This window comes from Haliotis cracherodii, unplaced genomic scaffold, assembly GCF_022045235.1.
Source record: "Haliotis cracherodii isolate W230 unplaced genomic scaffold, xgHalCrac1.p SCAF_8, whole genome shotgun sequence".
Classification (NCBI taxonomy): domain Eukaryota; kingdom Metazoa; phylum Mollusca; class Gastropoda; order Lepetellida; family Haliotidae; genus Haliotis; species Haliotis cracherodii.
In genome coordinates, this window is record NW_027266341.1 from 39303747 (window position 1) to 39326336 (window position 22590).

General features: G+C 38.6%; 1 protein-coding gene across 4 annotated transcripts in view; it reads right to left on the bottom strand.

Moving 5' to 3' along the window:
* LOC139450421 (protocadherin gamma-A4-like) overlaps positions 1–22590 on the bottom strand; it is a 60625-nt gene that overhangs the window by 15337 nt on the left and 22698 nt on the right. For 3 of the 4 annotated variants that reach the window (XM_071232116.1, XM_071232113.1, XM_071232115.1), the window contains exon 2: positions 18553–18603. The gene's annotated coding sequence lies outside the window, so the exon portion shown is untranslated. Of the gene's footprint in view, positions 1–13103; positions 13185–18552; positions 18604–22590 lie in introns of those variants that run through there. The other variant, XM_071232114.1, reaches the window with a different exon arrangement.

The window sequence follows — 22590 nt, forward strand, 5'->3', positions numbered from 1 at the left end:
TTTGATACTTCTTATATTAATTTCCATGAACATCACAACAGTTGAAGATATAAGTCAGTTTCCTTAAGATTTCCACTCCCCATTGTGATGCCATGCTCAGTGTTGTCAAACACTTCAAATTTACATTACTGCAATAAGACCCCTAAAAGAGCCAATTACAACATAAAACACTCATAAATTCATAATTCCTCACAAGCCAAACAAACAGATGAAGCAACAAAGCCCTATAGATGTCAGTATCAGTGCCATCAGTTTACAGCCATGTCTATTGCCCTCGTCCCTATCAGATTGTAGTGCTTCAAGTGCCCTCAACTGTTGTATATATCACTGACACACTCGGCCACTGGTGTACATGCCCTCTCTCAGCCACAGATACCTGAGGTGTCAGCTTTATGGTGTTGTAATTGCTTTCCCTCTACTAAAATGATGCAATGTTCTTGTCTTGAAGATGCTGGTGTAATTAGTGAAGCCCTGACACTGATAATGGTGGGAAATAAACATTACAGACATTCATATTGTACATAGCTGTCAATCATGTTGCACACACCGGAAAATTGATTCTACATACCTTGACAGCCTTTGTTCAAATTCACAAAATAGTACTGCTAATTTTGTACTTTCATACCCCTAGAAATATTTCATAACTGTGTCATAAAGCGTGTTGTTTTTTTCAGAAACAGAATGTAAAAATTCAGAATAAATATACATGTTCCACATAAAAATCACACAATTGCAAATATTGATCTTTTACTAAAGTAATTAACGCATGTACAAAATTATTAAGTCAATAATGCAAACACTAAAGTCAACACTAAAGTCAGTAATGAAGACACATATTTTCACACCAGAAGTGTTGCAAGTTTCATGCCAGCATCTCTATAAAAAAATACAACAGTTAATTAGCTGGGAAATATTTTAAGGAAAACCAAAGCCTTGTTTATTTTGACATTTTTGCACCAACAAACCAGTGTCATCCAAACATTGATGACCTTGGCTGCGACTGACACAAGCTATTGCCTGGTGCTGGGGTGTGCAGCAACACTGCAGTTGAGGGGGAGACAATAGACTTCACACATTGCCAGACACAGCCAAGCTGCACAGTGGCTGACACCTAGTGTCAATCACACAAAGAAATATACAATGAAATTGACATGTTTAGGGTAATTATACACACAGTGGTGAGACTATTCAATGTTTATTTTAAGTTAATTACTTACGTCTTCCCACTCTAAGGGTTAAGTGTTTTATGGTTACCGTTTTATGGACACCCATCCAAGTGACATAGAGCTCACAGGATGTTATTCTGCTTGTCATATCATCTGGCAGAAAATATTTACATCATGTATCATCTTTGTAAATTACCTACCTAATAAAAGTGAGAAGAAAGTGACTTTACATCACTAGAATAAACTCTCCAAACGGAAACAGAAATTTAAAATTACGAATTATATTTCTATTGGTGAACAACTACAAGTTAGATTACACAAATAGTGTGAATTCATCACAGTGCAAGATCTACTTAAATAACAATTAAGCCAAGCAGTGACACTGATCTACTTTCTAACAGTGGTGGGTTGGGCTGGTGTCACAAAGTCCTCACTGTTAGTGAATGAGACTCCACCAGTAGCTAGGCCTGGACAACCAGACAGGGAGTGCTGGCAGATCAGGAAGAGATTAACAAGGAGCACAGCCAGAATTTTAATTCTTAGTCAATTCTGATTACATTCAAATGAAATAAGTGAACTTGAAGGCAAACATCTGTAGCCCCGTGTAATGTGTTTAGCCTGGAAAACATGTGGCCGTGAACACCTGGACTGCAACACACATCACATCACATCACTGTAAAGCTCCTCAGTATAGTCACTCTACTTCAGGTCAAAAATACTCTCATGCAAAACATTGTACTGAACTAGAACAGAGAAATTTTAAAAACTTTTCATTTTGATTTACAATTTTTAATTTGATTTCATAATTCTCTTTACTGATGTAGTGTTAATTCTCCAGCAATGATTGCCAATTTTTGTTCCAATAGACGTATACAAGGACTATCAGCTTCCTGCACTCATGCACCTGAGGACAAACCTTCCACTACAGGTTTTGAAAGGCTGTGTGATTGATGGGGAAACAAGGCGCTACGCTCACCGATCACAAACCCCCTGTTCTGTGGGTGGGGGTAGCATCAGTTCACAGGGTGCACAGTAGATGAAGACTACATCGTAACTTCCTTTTTTTTGTCAGAATACATCATTAAAAATCCTCGATTCACCAAAAAATGTTAATAACTATATTATTTTCAAACGGAAATTGGAAACCCAATATTTATATTATGATGGTACATTTTCATTAAAATTGTCGGAGAGTGAACAATGCTAGGCATTCAATATACAAAATGATATTTTAAGTCCAACTATGCCAGCTAGGACAGGACAACAATAAACAGTGATATCCATATTTGTTTATAACAGGATTTGTAATGAATTGTTTGATTGTTACTTAGAAGTTGGTTATTTACTGTACGTTTCAGTGAGTGAGTGAGTTTGGGTAAGTTTCAGTAGGTGTATCAAATGTTCTTATGACTTAGGAGATCTGTTTCCATGATCAAGCAGCTTTGTACAACCATTCTTCAAAATAACTACCCAGAAGCATTCTTTCATGTTTCTCATTAAACTGTAACCTTCATGTTTCAGCTGATCAAGTCAAGCAGAGGAGTTAATGTCCCATACCTGAGAAAAACTAGTCAAGTGTAGTGTCCTCACAAGAGAAAATCATGGACTACATGTGAAATTCAATGTCCCTTATCTGAGCTAAAGTTTTCGTTGCAATTTGCAGACAATATGAAATCAACAAGCATACATGGGTACCAATGGAGGCAATATTTACAGACTGACCCATGGGGATTTTCACAATGAGCCACTAAGGGTCAGGTGTCCCAGGTCTGACCGCTAAATCACAATGGTCACTTTAGTGATGACCCCTGCAAAGTTTTATGACAGTTGGAACTAAATGGGTACTCTGTCCCATTTGATACTGACAAGGATACAGTAATATCTTGTTTGAAATTGACAAGGATATAGAAATGATAAGTCAGACCCATGCTATGATGAGAAGTGGTAATCCACAACAGATTGGTGGTAGGAATAGCATCTGCAGATAGCATCTAACCTGGCTATTCATATTAACTGACAGCTAAACAGGTGTGCTATTGATATTTGGTAAACAACTTAGCATAAACAGTTAGGGATGCCATTATTATTAAATGCTAAATCATTTCAGTGATCTGTATATTCCAGAAAGTCCTAATCACTCCCCACTGTCAAATACCTTAATTACAATGAATAGGAATTGGTTTGTTTATGAATCCATTTAAGGAATATCTTTAAAAAGGCATAGTTAGATATCTACTTAACCTGCAAAGGATGCAAATTGTTCTTTCTTACCGACCTAAATATTTTCTGCATTTGATACATGTTTCACATAATATAACTTCAAATATCCTTCAAGGAACTTATCTTACATACTTACTCAGTAATAAGAATGAAGTATTAATCCAGCAGAGCCCAGGATGGAAGCTCCAAAACTCCTGCTATATGCTACACTTCCAATGTGAAATATGATCCAGATATGTCAAAAATGACAGGTGAAACAAGTCTGACCACTTGAAATATACACCTGTAATCTACAACTCAGTAAGAACACTGTACACAACACCCTCAGGTACAGCAGTGAAATGTGCATCTAAATGGTTAACTTCAGATAGGAACCTATATCAGTTTTATTCCCCCCTGAGGGGGTCTTCATTAACTGCCCCCTCAAGCTTTGTGAACTCTGCTCACTCAAGCAAGCAATTAAGCCTATTGTCTTTTCTCACCTGTATCCTTTGATGTAATGAGGATGCAGAATCACCTGTATTAAGATCCAGGTAATTTACTGTTATTGTGACTCTGCAAGCTAATTAAGAATGAAGGGTAGATGGGAAATTTTGAGGAAAGCGTTTATGCAAACAATGAGATTGGTGAATGGGTGTTAAAGAGGATTTTGATCAAAGTGTGCACAGTACATTTTTATTGGGGATGATATTTATTGTATTCTGAGGATTACTAAGTTTTGCCACCTCAATATTTGAACTGCTGGCAATGTTTTGAGTGAATTAATTCAGCCACTTGTTGTGTACTGTTGATTGCAGAAAGTAAACAGTAAACAAAGGATTATTCCTGAAGTATTCATTGTAGTTAATAAACCTCATTACTAACATCATATTCAAAATGAACCAACACTCTTTTCAAATTTTCGCCTGTTGTGTAATTTGTTTCTACAAAAATGTTCAAATATAGTTTCATAATTGAAGGTAATCAATTTCTTCACAAACAAAATTCTTTTGATCTATGTGAGTTGGTAATTAGAGTTTTATGACAATGAGATTCAAATGGCTCATTCTTGATGAATTATCCAATTTGATACCTTTTTTACAATAAATGTTAACTTCCATATAAAGAATTGAATTTCACAGACAAATAACACAGAAATGTCACAACTATGAGGCTTAATGAGTATTGCTCACCAATAATGCATACAATAGATCAAGTTATTTACTAATTCAAGAGATGTTTATTCTATCAGCTGTGATAATGAAAACATCATGATTGCCTTGTTTATAATATACAAGCTAATGAAATCTCATTACACAGACAAAGTTTGTTGTTTTACTTCACAGGAGAACACTGTAGTCAAATGCTGGCAAATCACTGCAGACCTGGGACATAGATGTGTTACATGGTGTATTGTAGCATGTACTATTACCTGAAGTCACTTATTACCTTTAAGAGGAAAATGCTGCTCTTTTGTTTTGGTAAATTTTTTACAAATGAGGCCAACTTCCACGAAAGTACCCTGACAATCAAGTTCTACAGTTCACATCAATATGTTGTCTCTTTTTACCAGACATTAGGCTTCTAATGAACACAAAATAAACATGATACAAAATACAATGAAAGGAATAAAAATATGTATATAATCTCTCAAAGTGAGAGGTTGTTTTTTCAGAGGAGGCTCACTTAACAATGCTGATTCCATTAACCTCATCAATAGAATAATGATGAAATTGATCTGTAAAAATAATACAAGTCCATCTATTCATCATTGCCTCCGAACTGTCAATATCCCCTTGATTAGCTGATGGCCCGTCCATCACCTGCCTACCTGTGACCTCACCTGTGTCAACAAACAGGTAAACAAAACCAAAAAACACTGTAGGTAAAGATCAACTAATTAAAACTCAATTTAATCTTCATCAGGTGGCTGGATGACTGTGAACATGTTTCCATATATTATATTATATTATATTATATTATATTATATTATATTATATTATATTATATTATATTATATTATATTATATTATATTATATTATATTATATTATATTATATTATATTATATTATATTATATTATATTATATTAATCCAGAACAATCCTGTTGTAAAAAAACTTTACGGATTTTAAAAGAGGACAATAATTATTTGTGGCTAGTTGGTTGTGATTCAGACAGATATAAACAGAGTATTTAGTGTGCAGTAAGATAGACATTTCTAAAAGTCATATGTAAATTAACAGGGAAATAAATGTACATGTTGTAGGTTATAAGTCAGATGTGCTTTGCAAAAGCATTAAGGTTAATCATTTTCCTTACCAGTTTATCTTTAACAACAAATGGCAAAGAAATTATTTTATCAATTTGCCAACCTCACAACCAGCCACCAAGGACAGAAAACACCCTAAAATCTTTGTTTTTTAACTATATTTTTTATGACTGAAAATGCAGCAGTGTGCAAAGCAGGATGATCCCGGGGGTCGTTATTGCTACAGGTGTGCACAGGTAAACAGGGAGAACAGCACGGAATGAGAGCGGGGAGGACTGTTGACACTCTGTTCGACCGTGGGGGATGTTTTAACACCCCCTTATCCTCCTAGGAACATCTTTTTTTGTTGCCCCTGTCTGTCGGGGATAAGTGAGATATTCTTCATGGATAATGCAACACCTTTCAACAGTGCAGCTACTTGAGAGAGCCCGTGTGGATGGTGGCAGAGGGACACAGATAGCATCACTGGTTGGTGCTGGGATAGGTGTTGCATTCCGGGCAAAGTATACTCTGGGGCTCTGTGGGTTTCATAAGAAAATCATGACAATTGCATTATCTATGGTGTGTGGTAAACTGGCGTTGCATCGCGCCTGGGGCACACTGCGCAGTGCTTTAAAAGTAGGGGTGAAAGTTTGGTAGAGTACCCTATTACACAAGTAATACATTTACATAACATTATATTATTTTAAAAGTCTTTATAATTATTATCCATATCATGATTTTTAATGATCATTATCTATTATCATTATTGATATCATAATTATCCTTAATTTGTCTTGAAACCCTTGCCTAAAGCATTGCATTTGTTGAAGCTTAATATAGTCCGAATTTCCAGTAAATCAAGTATATTATGTTATGCTAACTTCAAATATTGTCTAATATTTATAGAACATACTCGTAATTAATGCTTCTGCTTCTTGCTAATCTCCTTTGTGAGTGAACATATTGATCTAAGGTCTAGTTCCAACATGTAGCTGTAAAACCTTTAATTAAATTCACACTCTGGGAAAATATTGACAGTTACCTCCCCTTTTCATGGTCTAGGACATGTTGCATGCATTGTTGGAGGTGACAATGGCCAGCAATTAGTAATCAATCAATGGTCATTTGTCTGGGCGGTGGTCATTTCTAGAGCTGACCACTCTCGTGTGGTGAATGTTCGGGTCATCGACCAACCTCTCATTGTACAGAACTTATGGTGGTAATGGCATACTATTAACCATACAACTATATTTCATGTACCTTAGGGCTATCGGATTAAAAAGTATTATTTGAATAAATTTACTGTACAACACTTGCATCCACGGTCAAATATAGATTCGCTGTATTCTAATTTCTGAATATATACTTGGTTTTAATATTTTTGAAATTAGAAGTATTTTTAAACAGACAGAGCAAAATCACTTTTAGGCATATCATAAATTACATCAGATAGTATATCTAAATCAGACCTCAGAATACACGACTACCTGTGTCTGACTGTGAAGAACGAACTCGTCACACAATCTTGTTGTTTCATTGTTTTGTCAATCTTGACATATTAATGCAATGTGAGAGGCCATTTATTTCAAGCGAATAAATCAGACTGCTTTCTAAACATAAAGGTTTGTAGTTTGTTGTGGTTTTGCTTCACAGAACACGAAAGTTAATGGGTAACTTAAAACCACACAGTTCCATCAAATCAATACATGCAAATAGTTTGTAGTACCCACTTTTTCCCCTCTATAATTACATACATTACATACTATATCACGTACCATTGTACTCGTTTCCCACACAGCTGACTGACAGCAGAGCCTATGGTTAGTTTCAACACATCCAGGGTTGCATCTGTACCTATATACACGGGGGATGTTCACAGTGATGTCGACATAGCTGCTCCCCGTCTGATTCCTCTGCACCTGTATTCACGACTACCGCCCATGCATGACAGGTAACCACTGGAACATTATGTAGCGAAATGTAACTCCGCTGGCGGGTGTAATTGTGGTTAAAATAGCAACGTGTAGACCTTATCATAATAGAATCATCTGATCATGAAAACTTAATAACAGTTGTAAACTTACCACGAAAAAGAGGCCAATTTTCATGCCATGTATCTGGTTAATGGTTGAGGATTGCCTAGTTTTATAATGTAAACTAATACAGCTTTAACATTTTCATATTGTACACAGTTATTGGAATTAATATTAAACTATGTATTCATATTAACGAGATACAATTTTTGTATCCTACTATCATTAGTCTTCTATGGGAAGGGTGAATACTATATTTTGACAATTTATTCAATAATGTAGAATTAGGCTAATCCTAAACCAGGGTGCAACGAATGGAAAGTACTGTCAATTTTTGCAGCGAAAAGCATTTTCTCATATGTAATTCCCCCTTGTGAGTTCAGTATTTACGGGGATCATATTTGCCCGCAGTTAACAGCAGTGTCTAATTTCAGTGTGTATATTTACTGATATAATGGCATGTTTGGTGTACTCATTAGGAGTGAAAGCATACTCGTCCTTCACAGTAAGACGTGGGCCTATTGTGAATGTGCTACTGTCCAGTGGTCAGGTACACAGGTAAGGTACAGCAGGGTGTTGTGTAGACATATCACTACATACTTGACGTCCTACATTCACAGATGGACGTTGTAATCGATGAGTGATATTGTGACGATCAGGGCTTCAGCAGTAGGACCAGCTGACCAGCTGACACCACCTTGAAGTGTGACCACTGGTCATCTCCTCACATGTGTTACCACTTACCGTCGATGGAAGTAAACACAACACTTAATTTGAAAAAAGACCAAATGTAATCTTTACCAAATTATTTTTATCAATTCTATTACCCAGTGTAATCAATGTAACTTTCACAAAAATAGGACAGCTACGCGATAAATCGTAAATAACAGTGAAGAAGGAAGGGTTGTTTATTTCACGATAAAAAAACTAGTTCTATCATAACGTCACTACTGGTGATACGAATATGCGCTTACAACTTGATGATGTCGTTAACTGGGCGACGTTACTTTAGAGTCTGATGAGTTGTTCCCCATAGATGTAGCTGGGCAACGTATATAAACGCAATGGCCGAACGATCGCATACCATCTGTGACAATCGGTATTGGGAGAAAAGGTACAAATATATCGACGAGCAAATTGTGATAATATGCGAGAAGACTAAATTTAAACATTCAGTTACTTGTGACTTGTAAGATTCCAACAAATAAAGACAAAAGTATCTTGAATCTTGTTCTTTATCTTGGAAGTATTACAGGTAACTGATGTTTTGGGTGGGTTGTAGATGGAGCAAATTGACAATCTAAACATTTTGTTTTGTGTTGTTTTCACAAGTTTTAGTGTACAAATAAGGATTATTTTCATTCCCCGTTTTTACAGCAATTTGAAAGGGAAAGAAAAGAGGTGTGAGTTTCATATTATCCAGGCAGGCATTAAACGACATCAAGCTGCCCGTCTGTTGGCCGTGGTTTGTTATGTCCACAGTGAGGAGATAGATCATCTGTAAAAGGACATACATAATACTTTTCCGTTATCAATAAATATGATCATCAAGTTTGCCTTTGAGTTTAATATAATTGGCATTTTACTTTCGATTTCTGTGGGGCGAGATTGGGAGATAACGTGAGCCGGTGAACTGTATTTCCACGAGATAAACCTTTATTTCCTTGACCTAGAAGCAGATGATACCTTCAGGGAATGTGTGTTTCCCGGGGGAATTACCGCCCCTGACCTCACAGCGTCACACAGGAGCTGAAATTCTACGATCTTTATCAGCATATGGTTAATGTGGGTGACGTTTAAACAAACGGAAACAAACAGGAAATAAATTATCAGCATAAGTATGTGTGAAACAGATGAAATTAGTCTTTTTCTTGCTGAATGAATATATTGTGATACGAATTGTGTGTATGGTATATTTTCTTGCTGATGATTTACCATTGCCTCATCGAGTTCATTATGAAATTCCTAATTCCTGTTATTCAACTTTTGACACTTTTTATACATTTCAGCATGGAATGCATTTTGACACACCGATGACATTTATCCTCTTACACCCCACGCTTCCCCTTCGCGGAAACAACGTCTATTAAACCTCGGTGCCATATTCGACGCTGATAACGCAGGAGTGATTTTTTTTTATCCAGGCTTACCTGAGATTAACCACTTAATCCTAATCTCTATCGCAATGTAGACACAACTAAATACAGTGGGTTAACGAGCCTTCTCTATGTTGGTTTGGTCAATAAGCCTGTGCATTTCAAGATTACAGGTGAAATACTGAAATTAATCAACCGACCTTGCTCACTGATCGGGAACCGTTTGAGCCATTGCTAAAAGATTAATTCCACCACCAGACAGAAATAGGATTTGCTGTTGTCGTCGTAATTCTCCAGTCTACAAATAGATTGGTTTACTGATTGTAATCTCACACCAGACATTTCAAAATACAACTGTCTGTTTTCAATTAATTCTATTTGATTCAAACTCAGAGAAATCTGGTATAGATTATTATTGACTCGGTTACTGAGGTAACTAATTGATAATCCTGTACACTCTGACGCGACCAAGATTATTTCATAATCGTAGAAGTCTCAACAGCGACACTGATGCTGTCAATCACCCGACGAGGCAGCAGAACGATGATTATGTTAAAAGGGTGGAAAGCAAGAGTACCACACTGTTGATAATTACAACGAAGACAAATGTCATGTTGAGCACCGCCTTGGCCATGAACTCAGTTCGTATTCACAGAAAAAAGTCGGAAATACCGTTTGTGATAATGGTTAATCCATATTTACACGTATGCCGGTAGAGCACGAAATGCACGACGTTTATCATGTGCAATATGTTTGATTGGCAGGCATGACATGAACATGACATGCTTCTCTGACGCAACTCCATGACTTGGCTTTGTGATAACAGTAACCGCATAGCAAGCTGTTACCCCACCTTAACCATCTAGTCAGCACCTATACTGGGAAATACTATGCAATTATTCCATTAATCTACTTATGTGTGGGGAGCCCCAAATGAGGTTTAGTACAGCACTCTGTGGAAGCGAGATGTCCCAGTACAAAAAATATTAATTGAATAAAACCTTTAATGATTGGCGTTACTTGGCCGATAATGTGTCTTTTTGTTGACTCATAGGAAAGAGAGAACGTAGTTTATGAATATTTTGATAAGTAAATTTACAGAAAATATATTCCTAAGAGGTAATATGTGGTTAATACCGTCGTGACATAATGCAGTCGACTAAACTAATAGTACTTACTCATGCAGTCAAAGCAATAGCGTATCTAATATAAAAATGTCACGACCAATTATATTTATTGCATCTGTTGCAAACTACCTTTCAAAAGGTGCATATGTCAAACACTGATGTGCATCGAAACCCATGTTGTACCCCACCCATCCCTACAAAGCCCCGACACGCGAGGATGGTCACAAACACACACATGAAACTGTCAAGCTTGTAGAATTCAATGGCGGGACTCAGCTTCTGAAGCCTTGGGACGAATAAGCCAAAACCTATAATCAGCTTGATCTCACGTGATGACTAGAGCGCCAGGAATTCAATCATTCTAAAGATGTATTCATATATATATAGCAACAAAATTACTCCTATTTTGATAGCATGGAGAACAGCATTGTGAACTATTTTACTTTTTGTCATCATATTGAATAGGAAGACGAAGCACGTTCAAGAGATTTTGTACAAAAATATACAGCTTCAAAATCCACAAAGTGAGTTAGATGACTCATAGCTCTCGAAGATCAGCTCCCGCTTCACTGCGTATGGGTTTTGTCAGTTTAGTTAAAGAAGCGATGATACTTAATGTGTCCGTTTTGTAAATAAAATACACATGGTTTCGTCTTCTTTGTACACAGATTTGAAATAAAATGCTGCTTCATTTTGTCGAATCATTTCGGAAACAATCTTGTCGGTGACATATATAGAGCATAAGAGTATGGAGAACGCAATATGTATGTGCTGAACGACTGCTTGTCACATCCATTCTCTCAACAATTTGTTAGTTTTGAAAAGTGATTGACATATTTTCATGAATTGTATCGACGCGACCTTTTGTTACCGTGGTAATATCAGTCAAGCTTCAAATTAATTGTATTCTTTAGTGTAGGAGAAAGCTAATAACTATGTATCCACCAATATACGACAACTGAAATTGACACAATGTCTTGTACATTTCATTGACAATTGTCACAATGGAACACGTGCTAGTTCCCGTTATCATTACTGACTGAAATAAGCACGAGTACCCAGTGACAGACACCTATTCGCCAAGCATTGTAGATTCTGATATGCATCGCAAAATATGTCGATTTCATCGGAAAAGAAATTGATACGTTTTGTCCTGTTCTATGCCAAGCATTATTACTACGTCTGGGATATAATGTATTTAGTCTGAACTCTGTCATGATCCACTGGTGATTCACTTGCCACATCTAAATATAGATGATAACAGTATGAAAAAAAACAACATTTCAAGTGCAGAAAAAGTCAAGATTGAAAGAATGCTCATGTTTTAATCTAAGTAATTATGAAAGTTGTTTTATTATTTATAACTTAATCAATATTCAGCCTGAATAGAATTCAGCCATAACAGATATTAATGACAGTTTTGTACTTGAGAATTGCAGCCTGAAATAAAGATGTATTGGCGCAACGAATCAATTATGCACCATAAATCAAAGCGAGGAAAATAATTGTCACGCTCAACGGCCTCCCTAACTATTACGAGTCGCCCTCAATACAGGGGCTGAAATATCATAAATACGTTTATCAACTTGTGTTTTGGATGATTAAGTCATTGTATTGGGGCATTCAAAAGAAAAACCACTTCCGCATGGTGGTTTCCCTGTACAGACTTAAAGAGGAACATCGACTTGACAGGGACTACCGTCAAAGTGTGGATGTTTCAATTGCATGACATGATGTATACCGTTCTGAAACAAACAACTTACAAAAGCAATGCCACGCTCTATAGTTCTCTAGTATCGTTTCGCGATGAAATGTTTATGGCGTAGGTGAGATCGCATATTGACGTCGCTCGATACAGGCATATTCAATACACCACATTACGCTCACACCATTTTGCAAGTCAATATGTCAATCACAGTTGATATTTGCAACCTGTTATAAATCAGACGTGATAATAGCAATTTTGACAAAATACTGTCACTTGCACAGACAAAAAGTAAGGTGACGTGTTGGATAAATGTGTATATATCCACAGTTCAATGTTTAGGAACTACACGTACATCCACACCACCTTGTACATCGCGTGTCTGTTTCATGCATACGTATCTAAAAGATAGGATATTCAGAATAACATCGTAAACAATGATAGAGTACCTTTAAGTTTGTATACACATAAAGAGCAGTTATGTCAAGGGAAATATACAATATAGACTGTATGTATCTACTCACCTTGTTGTACTAGGCAGGTCCGTTTCAGTCACGCCGATGACACACATGTATATTTCACTGTATAAACACGCTCACTGCGTACATCCGATCAGTAACCGTGAAACGCCAGTCCACGCCAAGGAAGGCCCGCAAAACACCACGGCCTGACTTGGTACGCCTAAACGACTCTTCAAAAGCCGGATTGCTGGTCGTGAACAGTTTTCACGCTCTACTGACCACATGAAGCCAAAGCATAAACTCCCAGTAACGACACTAAGTCAGACAGCGAGAACGTGGTATGCCGGCCATAACATAGACAAAAGCTAAACACATGGTGCCATTCTATAACGTTCGTCATATTCATGGAATGGCATAATTTTGTTCAATAAAGTCGGGATAGGACACTGAATAGAAACTCCTTTGAATGAAATTGACAAGCCATAAAAAACGACGTATCCACCGTACGTATATAATGTTGGGTCGCCTGGAAATGAGGTGAGGGAGTGTTTTGGGGTGGAGCTCTCTGTGCGGTCACGGAAGTGTGTTTCTATTTTCCTATAACTGCCTAGCTAATCCCACTTCAACTCATTGTGTGACATCTTATTCACCACGGTGCGAGTGTAAAACACTGATTGATACAAAAGCCCTACACTGTTATGTTTGTCTGGAATTGAATATAACGCGTCTGTGTCAAAGTGGCCCAAATCAATCGTTTTTATTACACATACGTTTACATATACATCTTACATTTAGTTCATGGAAAAACATGTAGAGATTAGGAGTGGAGAGGCACGGGCAGTTAACAGTTACAGTCCAGTGTGTGTGTGTGTGTGTGTGATATATATATATATATATATATATATATATATATATATATATATATATATATATATATATATATATATATATTGTTATTACTACTATATTTCATTGAATTGGTATAGTTGACATTTTAAATATATCCGCATTGGTAACAAAATATCTTTTCATTACACATTTCTTTCATTCTTAAAATTATTACATTAAACAATGTAGTGGAATTCGTTACCGAATTGCTAATATATTTGGTTATGAGGAATATTTTCCCAGCGGTCAGTTTGAATTAATAAGTTATAGTTGGAAGTTGTATATATTTATAAGTGAAGCCTTCAGAGGAAAATACTACGTTGTCATTCATAGACTAGTCCGACATTCGTAAATGATCAACATGTTTAAACCATGTAGGTGAAAGAGTATTTTGGGATTGCCAATTATTAAATAGGCCAAGGTTACCCAGAGCTACTTTGAAAGAAATGGAGCCACATTTAAAGTGGCAGTCCTTGTGATTTTTTGTCACTGTTATTTGATATATTGCTGTTAAGGTAGAGGTACATTTTCCTGGTACTATAGCAGACCGGTAGCTCAGCATACCAGATTTAAATTGGTGTCAGGGATGTCCATATCTGTATAACCGTCACGTTGACATGTAGCACAATATTTCACGTCACACAGGAATCCCACTTCACTGTGGTTGAAACATATCCTGTACAACAGTTATGTCAGGTTAAGTAAGCGAAGCCAGAAAAGCATATGGAGTCATCTTTATCTGTTTGGGATGGTCAAATATGCTCTACAACACAGTGAGTGAGGTAACAGCGAGAGGCAGAATGGCCTTCACATATTGTATTGTACTTACAGTGTGTTTGGAAACTGAACCCGAGACCGAGGGTTCGACCCACACTAAACTGCCCCACCGCAATAAAGTAATTGGAATTTTTCATTAAAATATTTGGCACAAAACACATGTCACTTGCTGTCAAGTCGCCAGTTAGCATCAAACAACTGAGTCCCTCCCTGTATTCAGTGGCGGCAATACATAACTTTGTCCATTTTGTCCTCCCCAACCCCCGGCACAACCCTACCGTTAGTCATAGCCATCAGCTGTCTTAAACTCTTGAACACTCTACGGCCAATGTCAAGTGCATTTCTACAAATAATATTCTTACAATATTTACGAAAAACATACCAAGAGTGTTTAATACTACTTTAGTGTAAGCAGCACATGTCACTGGCTCGTTGACTGTCAGGTCGGCCAAGATGAAAGGGTCTCTCCACAAAGGTATCTGCCTTCAGGTATGCGGTCTCGCTTTACGGCGTTAAGCATAGAGAATGTGTTTTGTTTATGAATACTCCGTCAGACAAACGTTCTCGATATGTCTATAGTGTACAAATTGAGAGTTCAGACAGGTTTCATACCACGAGGCAGACACCCCACGACTCTAATCGATATATGATAAAGATATTGGAAATCAGTCATGTGACACTCTGATTGGGGATAATGAATCGGTTAACTGTGATTCGGTATATAACAGCACAGCTCCCATGGGGTCCCGAAGTCACCCGGCGTATGACTGAAGCAGGCAAACCATGAACGACCTTTGATGTGTTTGTTAAGTTAGAAAATCCCTGCACTTCCCTTTCACGTCCTGTATAACACTGGCGTCAATTACAATAACCAAACTCACATCCTAACGATCTTCTGCTGTTGAAATTGATCACAACTGGGTGATAATTCCGTTCGTTTGTGTGCCTAGTTTGCTGCCAAATGACCCAGAAATATATTTCAAAATGGTCAAAGATTATCAGGTCATGTGTAACAGGTCTGTGGTGTATCAACTGTCAATCAAAGAATCGTGAAAAACACGAACGATCGGCAACATGAAGTCCATATGATCAGGAGCAGAACCGACAACTTCAATCCTTTCATCTCCTAAAACCATGGTTGATGTGGGTTTTTTTTGTCAATGTCATTGTCCAAGAAAATCTCTTAATCAATTCCAATCAATGCATTGCAAGTTGATCAGATATGCGCGGTGTTGGTCTTCAAACACGCTACCATTACATCAATCATAAGACTCGGTGAATTTATTAGCCAGTGTTTGAGTGACAGCTAGCATGTATTGCTGTCAAGTCATCATCCATGTCATGTATATTTCCTATGTTCACCTGGCGGTAAATGAGACATGATTAATTACCCGACATGCTCGCAGACAATTGTCCCATACGAGCTGTTCATCACTGTTATCGCAAAATTCGCATTATGAACACAAAAGAGAAGGTCATGTTACAGACGGTATAAACTCAAACATGCTGTTCATAATTCAGCTCTTCTCATCCGGGTATTTCTGAGTTTCGTATCATAACTGCGAAGGTGTACACCTGTGTTCCATCTCTGTTACGTTCTGCTGTTGGGGACGTGGGTCATGTGTTCGCTATGGCAGATCAGACCGGAGTCGATTCTCAACATGCCCACAAATGTGTAGTTATGAAGTCGACAGATCAGCTATGCGTGACAACAGGCAGGTTGAAACAGCACCACCCGACAACACATACTCAGTTAATTCAGAATCGGTTGCGGATGTGACTGAAATGGACAACAGAAATATCCACCATTAGCTGCCAATCACGCCGAATCCTCTGGCTGTAGTACCTAGTAGAGGAACACCCCGACACGCAGTGACTACACCCATCCTTCTGGCTGATGCCCTCCAGAACCCGATACTGTTGACGCTACAAGCAGTCAGTTACAACCCCTTGCTGAAACAATACCGACACCCGACTGTGATATAGGCTTAAATAGGCATCAGCAAGTGACATTAACATGAAATCGACAACTGAAACATGAACAGGCTCTGGTGTCAGCTCTAGTGCCCAGGGCGGGCACCGTGGTAGGCCACTTCCCACGTCAACAACTGGGACAAGAGTTAGTACTTATTTTGTATCGTATAGTTTTTTTCGTAATAGTGAATATTTGATTCTTGGATCTTAATCATTTATTTTCACATCCATCTGGCTACGGTGAACCTCCGTGGCAGTACCTCGACTGGGTGTTGTCGTGAGAAATATGAGTCTCCTTTACAAATAAAACCTATTTTATTGCCACATCTGACTACCAAGTTTAGTCCAGCATGTTGCAAATTTGTAAACTAATCCAATTAGAGCTAGAGGTCAGACGGGGGCTGTGAGGTCCGGTTCGGTCATCCGACCAACTAGGGTCAGCTTTGCCTCGGGTAATTAGAAGGCCCGATGGTGGCATGAAATGAAAACCTTATAAAAATCCCATAACGTAGCCATACCACTCCACACACAAAAGTCGCCCCAGCACACGGGTCTTTATCACAGAGACAACGCTCTGTAGCAACTTGACAAGCTCACACCTGAAATGAACAACAAACTTGGGCGAAGTGTCCACCTGGCCCGAGAATAAAGACTGTATGTAATAAACCCCAGAGCCTGACCTATGTGAAACTGGCACTGACACCCAACACCTTCCGCTGTCCTTTATTGCCCAGCAAACAACGGACGGACGAAACTGACTATTGTCTATTTCAGAACTAGATTCTCTGGGTAGATATAGATTTGCATTGTAAAGTTTCACGCGACACGACGGTCTACTTGGATATAAATCACCCCGCCATATAACATATCTCACACGGAGGTCGTGTTGGGATGAACGTCAGATCAATCGGATATGTCTGAGGATTTAAAACCTGTTGTTTTTAAACTTGTTCTAAATCCAAATCCAAGAATGGTAGTTTTTCTTAAATACTCTAATGCTAATTACCTCCAAAAAGAATTGGAAACTCGCAAGATTGTCCCTCATCAAAGGATGTTCACCAAGTTATTCCAACAGTTTTTAGCAAATACCGTAATATAATCTCTACCGAAATCCAGCGTCGACGAGGAAGATCCAGGGATTGTTTTTCAATTAGCATAAAGAAGCAAGATAAAAGACCAATATTCGTTAGATATAGATAATGGAGTGAACATAGAATTCTTTGGGTTCAAATGTAGCATTTTCAAACAATATTCGGGCTTTGAAACAAGTATATGCACGAGCCAAATACTTGTGTTATAAGAAGCCAATTAAATCAACATCTGGTGTTTCTAAGTGTGTCGAGCACTCTGTTCTGTCTCTGGTGTGATGTAAAAATGGTGTGGAGTTGAAAACGACGCAACCTCATTAAGTTAGAGGATGTAACACGGACGCACGTCACACGGGGAGCGTTATGCAAACCTGCACACAAAGGCTACGCACGATAGAGTATATCTCCCATGTTCGCCTTTGACGTGTAAGAGATATTGACGGTAATGTGATGACCATCACCCACACTGTACCAAGTCCTGAGCAAATAATAGATGTATGTCTATTTTTCCGAAATCTCTGGAGGAATGTCATCACTTAGACGATTCTAGACATATTTTTTTGGCTATTAATTAAACATAATGAGTTATCCAGTTGGAAACCTATATTAAACTTTGGGAAGAAATCTTATGCTGGGTTACAAGACACCAACACATGAGGTCCTACATAACCCACAGAGAGTTAGACGTCGCGTCCGTTGTTACTTTTCTTTTCACTATTTAACCTTTTTGAGTATGGTTCGTATTTCGTAAAACATATGGTTCATTTCTTTAAACTAAAACTTACCGATTTCCTCAAAAGTATCTTCAAAGCAACAACTCTTCTCCAATCCGAAATCTGAAAAAAGTGCAGGACATTTTAATCTCTGTAAATGAGCACTGGTAACGGCGGCATATTGGTACAATGACAGGCTAGGGAGTAACACTCTAATGGGTCAGTTTCTATCTGGCCAGTAAAATAATGCAGGTATCGCATTGATTGGCATATTTCCCGGGTAGCCCTATACTGTCCGACTGGACAAAGTCGGGCCGGGGGTGACACAAAGAGAGAACCCTTCCACCTGAGCTACCCTGTCCGGAGTAATTACTCGCGAGTTAGACATCTACAACAGCCGAAAGTGACCACCTGCCAATCAGCCAGCTGATGAAATAAACAACAGCAAGGCAAGATTTTTTCACCTCAAATGGAACTTCTTTCATTCCAGGGACAGAGCTGAGGTGAAAGTGAACAGGGCGGGACAAAACGTTCCCCCAAGCAAGTAATGCCATTGATCCCTACCCTGAAATCATTATTTGGAATGACGACGGCAAAGATTTCTATCTTTCCACCTGATTTCCGCGTTATTCCAGCTGATTTACTCGGGTGTACCGATCAGACTGCCTGTGTCTACTCGTGTCTATCCGTAGAGACCGACTTTGAGATTTGTTACTAAAATTATTTCAGTACTCATCGTGTTAATCCAGGCGCGCGTCCCATTGTAGATTCTCTATGACGCTATGACAAGACGAAATGAACAAGATGAAATGTACAGTCTGTCTCCCCGGCGGCACGGATTGGCGTGAAATAGACACATTGTCAGAAATCAACCACCGAAATGCTTATTAGATCGACTTTGGTAGAAACAGGGCTTCAGTCATCGGAAAGGCGAACTTATGGAGTGAGAAATATGAACAGTAAATTAGATATGAAAACAAACTCGTTTGTGAAATGTACCACCCGGGTAGAATATTTTCATGCACGTTTTAGAAACTAATTTCAATAATTGCTGCTATTGAATATCCCCAGCTGGTGAAACGCACATCCTTCCCCGCTTACGGTTACCCGCAGAGACGGGTAGTGGCCAACATCAAAGGCTGTTAATCCGCAATAGAGAAATCTGAAGAAAGTACACCAATTGTTGGCAGTAATTGCATCTATAAACCCCAGATTGTCAAGCGACATTAAATATCAGGTGTATGGTCTGAAACCAGTGCAGATAATTAACACGGGTATTAATCGTGTCTTCTCTCGCCTATGTATTCACAACCATATGGTGCTCCTGTCAAGGTCAGAGTGGAAGATGCAGAAATTACCAGCATGGTTACTGGGCAGTGGAGTCGCAGGGATTCGTACTTTCACAAAATCGCAATGAAACTGAGGCCATTGACTATCCATATTTGCAAGTGATGATGCAGAAACGTGTGTATATTGTCAGGTGACCTGGCGTCACTTATGTTAGATTACCTCGACTAACAATGCGGTTGGGAATATCTACTGGTCTACTGCTTAAATTACAGTGTTCGCCCTTCTCTAAGAACACTGTGGTTCGAATCCGACAACGGCTACAAATCGTAAAGTTGATTTTGGATGTCCCCACCGTCATATATTTCACACGCTGCACTAAAAGGCCAAAATAAAAATACAAAATAAGCAGTACTGACGACGTAAAGACTGAATCCACTTTGATGTTAAGAACATACGATACACGTTTTTCCGCCTGGACATACAGAACACTTAACACTGGGATGTTATAACGGGCGAGTTTACTTAACCCCCAACACTGCTAGATAACTTTTACGGACGATGCCTCGCTCTGTATGAACGAGTCTTGTAAACTGCAGCAAATAGAACATACCAAGAATGCGACGTCTCCACTGGGTAGCAACCTGCCTCCGCATGTCAATTTCGTTTGTACATTTCATCTACAGAACACATCGTGAGTTGCTCACTAATTACGTAGTGGTAGTTAGCGCCCCGTCACTGCATCTAATTACACAAGGAATGCCAATGGACCTTGTTAATTACACTCACTCAGCTGACGGACAGGCATGCATTTCACGATCACCACTGCAATTGACATGGTCGGTTTCAAAGAAAACAAACTTTTCCCTGATGTGCATCAGGTTTCTGCAATCTACACATGTCAATTTCACCAACGGTAGATCTTTCCTCTAAACAATTTGTCTGTCACCGATCCGCCTATGCCATACGCTAGGTTAGCATCACCTATATACCACCAGGGGAAAGCTAAATGTCCGGATATATATCTAAGTTTAGTGTCGAGTTCGACTTGAGCTCCTGGTCAGTGTAGGTTCTAGTGACACAGACCCGTCACTGTGGTTCATGTGTCACACACCGTCAGACCTCCGGGTAGACGCATGTATATTTCACACAAGATTCCGAGCAATCAGTCAGGTAGGTACTATCATTGTCGACCCATGGTGGGTGTTAAACACTTTCAACTGCAGATTGATGGAATATTCAATATCTTCACGTATTTTCACTTCTAAATTGCCGCGTGTCAAGTTACTGTGTAAGACAAGGCGACAATACTACCGACAAATAACATCGTATATCTGCTGTAATCATTCTCGGGAAATATTTCGTTTATTATATAATGTTGGTTATATTAAAGATAACCGTAAACTAGTCTTCATAGAGTCTGTGACAGATAACCACAACATAGAGATATGTGGACAACAGGTAGGCAGGTGCAACTTGAAGGTGGTCGCGCAATAACACATTGTGTAGAATACGTATAACTACCATCAGTAACAATGGAATATTTAACGGATAATATATGCATAGATGGAAAGTTGGACATTTCGAGAAGGGAAAATAGATTTACACGTTTCGCTACTCAAGCTTATAGTTCTATTTTCCCCCATCTAAATAAAGATGTTTTTAAAAAGAAGTAAGAAATTATAACATAAAACTGTTTTACCTGTGAATGAAGCGCATATCCAGAATTCTTCCTCCTTTTTTACACCATATTAATGCGAGCCTTGAGATAATTACCGCGACAATACTTGTTCCGACATCACCACAAGCTGTGGCACACCTGGTGACGTCCTGGACATACCGCTCCAGCTATTTCACAGAAGCACATAGTTGGGTGATATTGTCATGTCCTTTTGCTTACTAAATGGTACGTGATGCAGTAATTTGGTCACTCAAGAACAGCTGATTGCTGCTTGTTCCAAGTTGAACTGAAGACATATTGATACGGACAAACCTGGAAGCTAATCCCTAAAGCGTCGCTGGCTACTCCTTCCAGTGTCTCAACCACACTCAGCCACACAGACTGTACCACACTCCACACCACAAACTGCCACTCAAGTCAATGACATTCCTAATACCATGTACATTTCAAACAGATAGTGTCTCTAAATACCATTAATGCTGAAAATATTATACTAGAAATCTATTAAAACTTCAATACTTCATAAATTGAAATATCCCAGCCCATCTCCTCAGAACTTCGTGTTTGATTTCAGTGTTTGACATTTTGATTGATTGATATTAACACGGCCTCATTGTCGTTTCATTATCTACCCACAAGGACTGCAATAGCCGAATACACTGCAGGGCGTTTGGTAACTAGAAATCGACAAATTCTTGTCTACATCGTGACATGGGTCATTAGAGAAATAAACAATGCCCTACTGCGCATGTCAAATGAAAATCACACAACTGTTCTAACCACGTACCAAGCTCTTCCCTTTAAAGTGTTTGTTGTTTGAGACTGTTGTAACATTCCCCCATCACACGGTATTTATTGCCGATTAATGTGGGGGCACGTGACTGTGTTTAACTTTCAATGTATTCAGAATCTCAACATGAAATAGACATGACCCCATAAAACAGCCCTGAGTCGCGTTATATTCCGGGTGGAATCTCATAATGGGGTAAATTCTAGGGGTCCTCTATAATATAACACCTTGTCTCCAAGCCCGTGTCGCCATTGTTTCCCATAAACCTAAATGAACGTCCCGGCCACCCGAGTTAATACCTTCATTCTACCCAGGGTGCTCAACCCGAAGTACTGAAAGCATCAATCTCGGC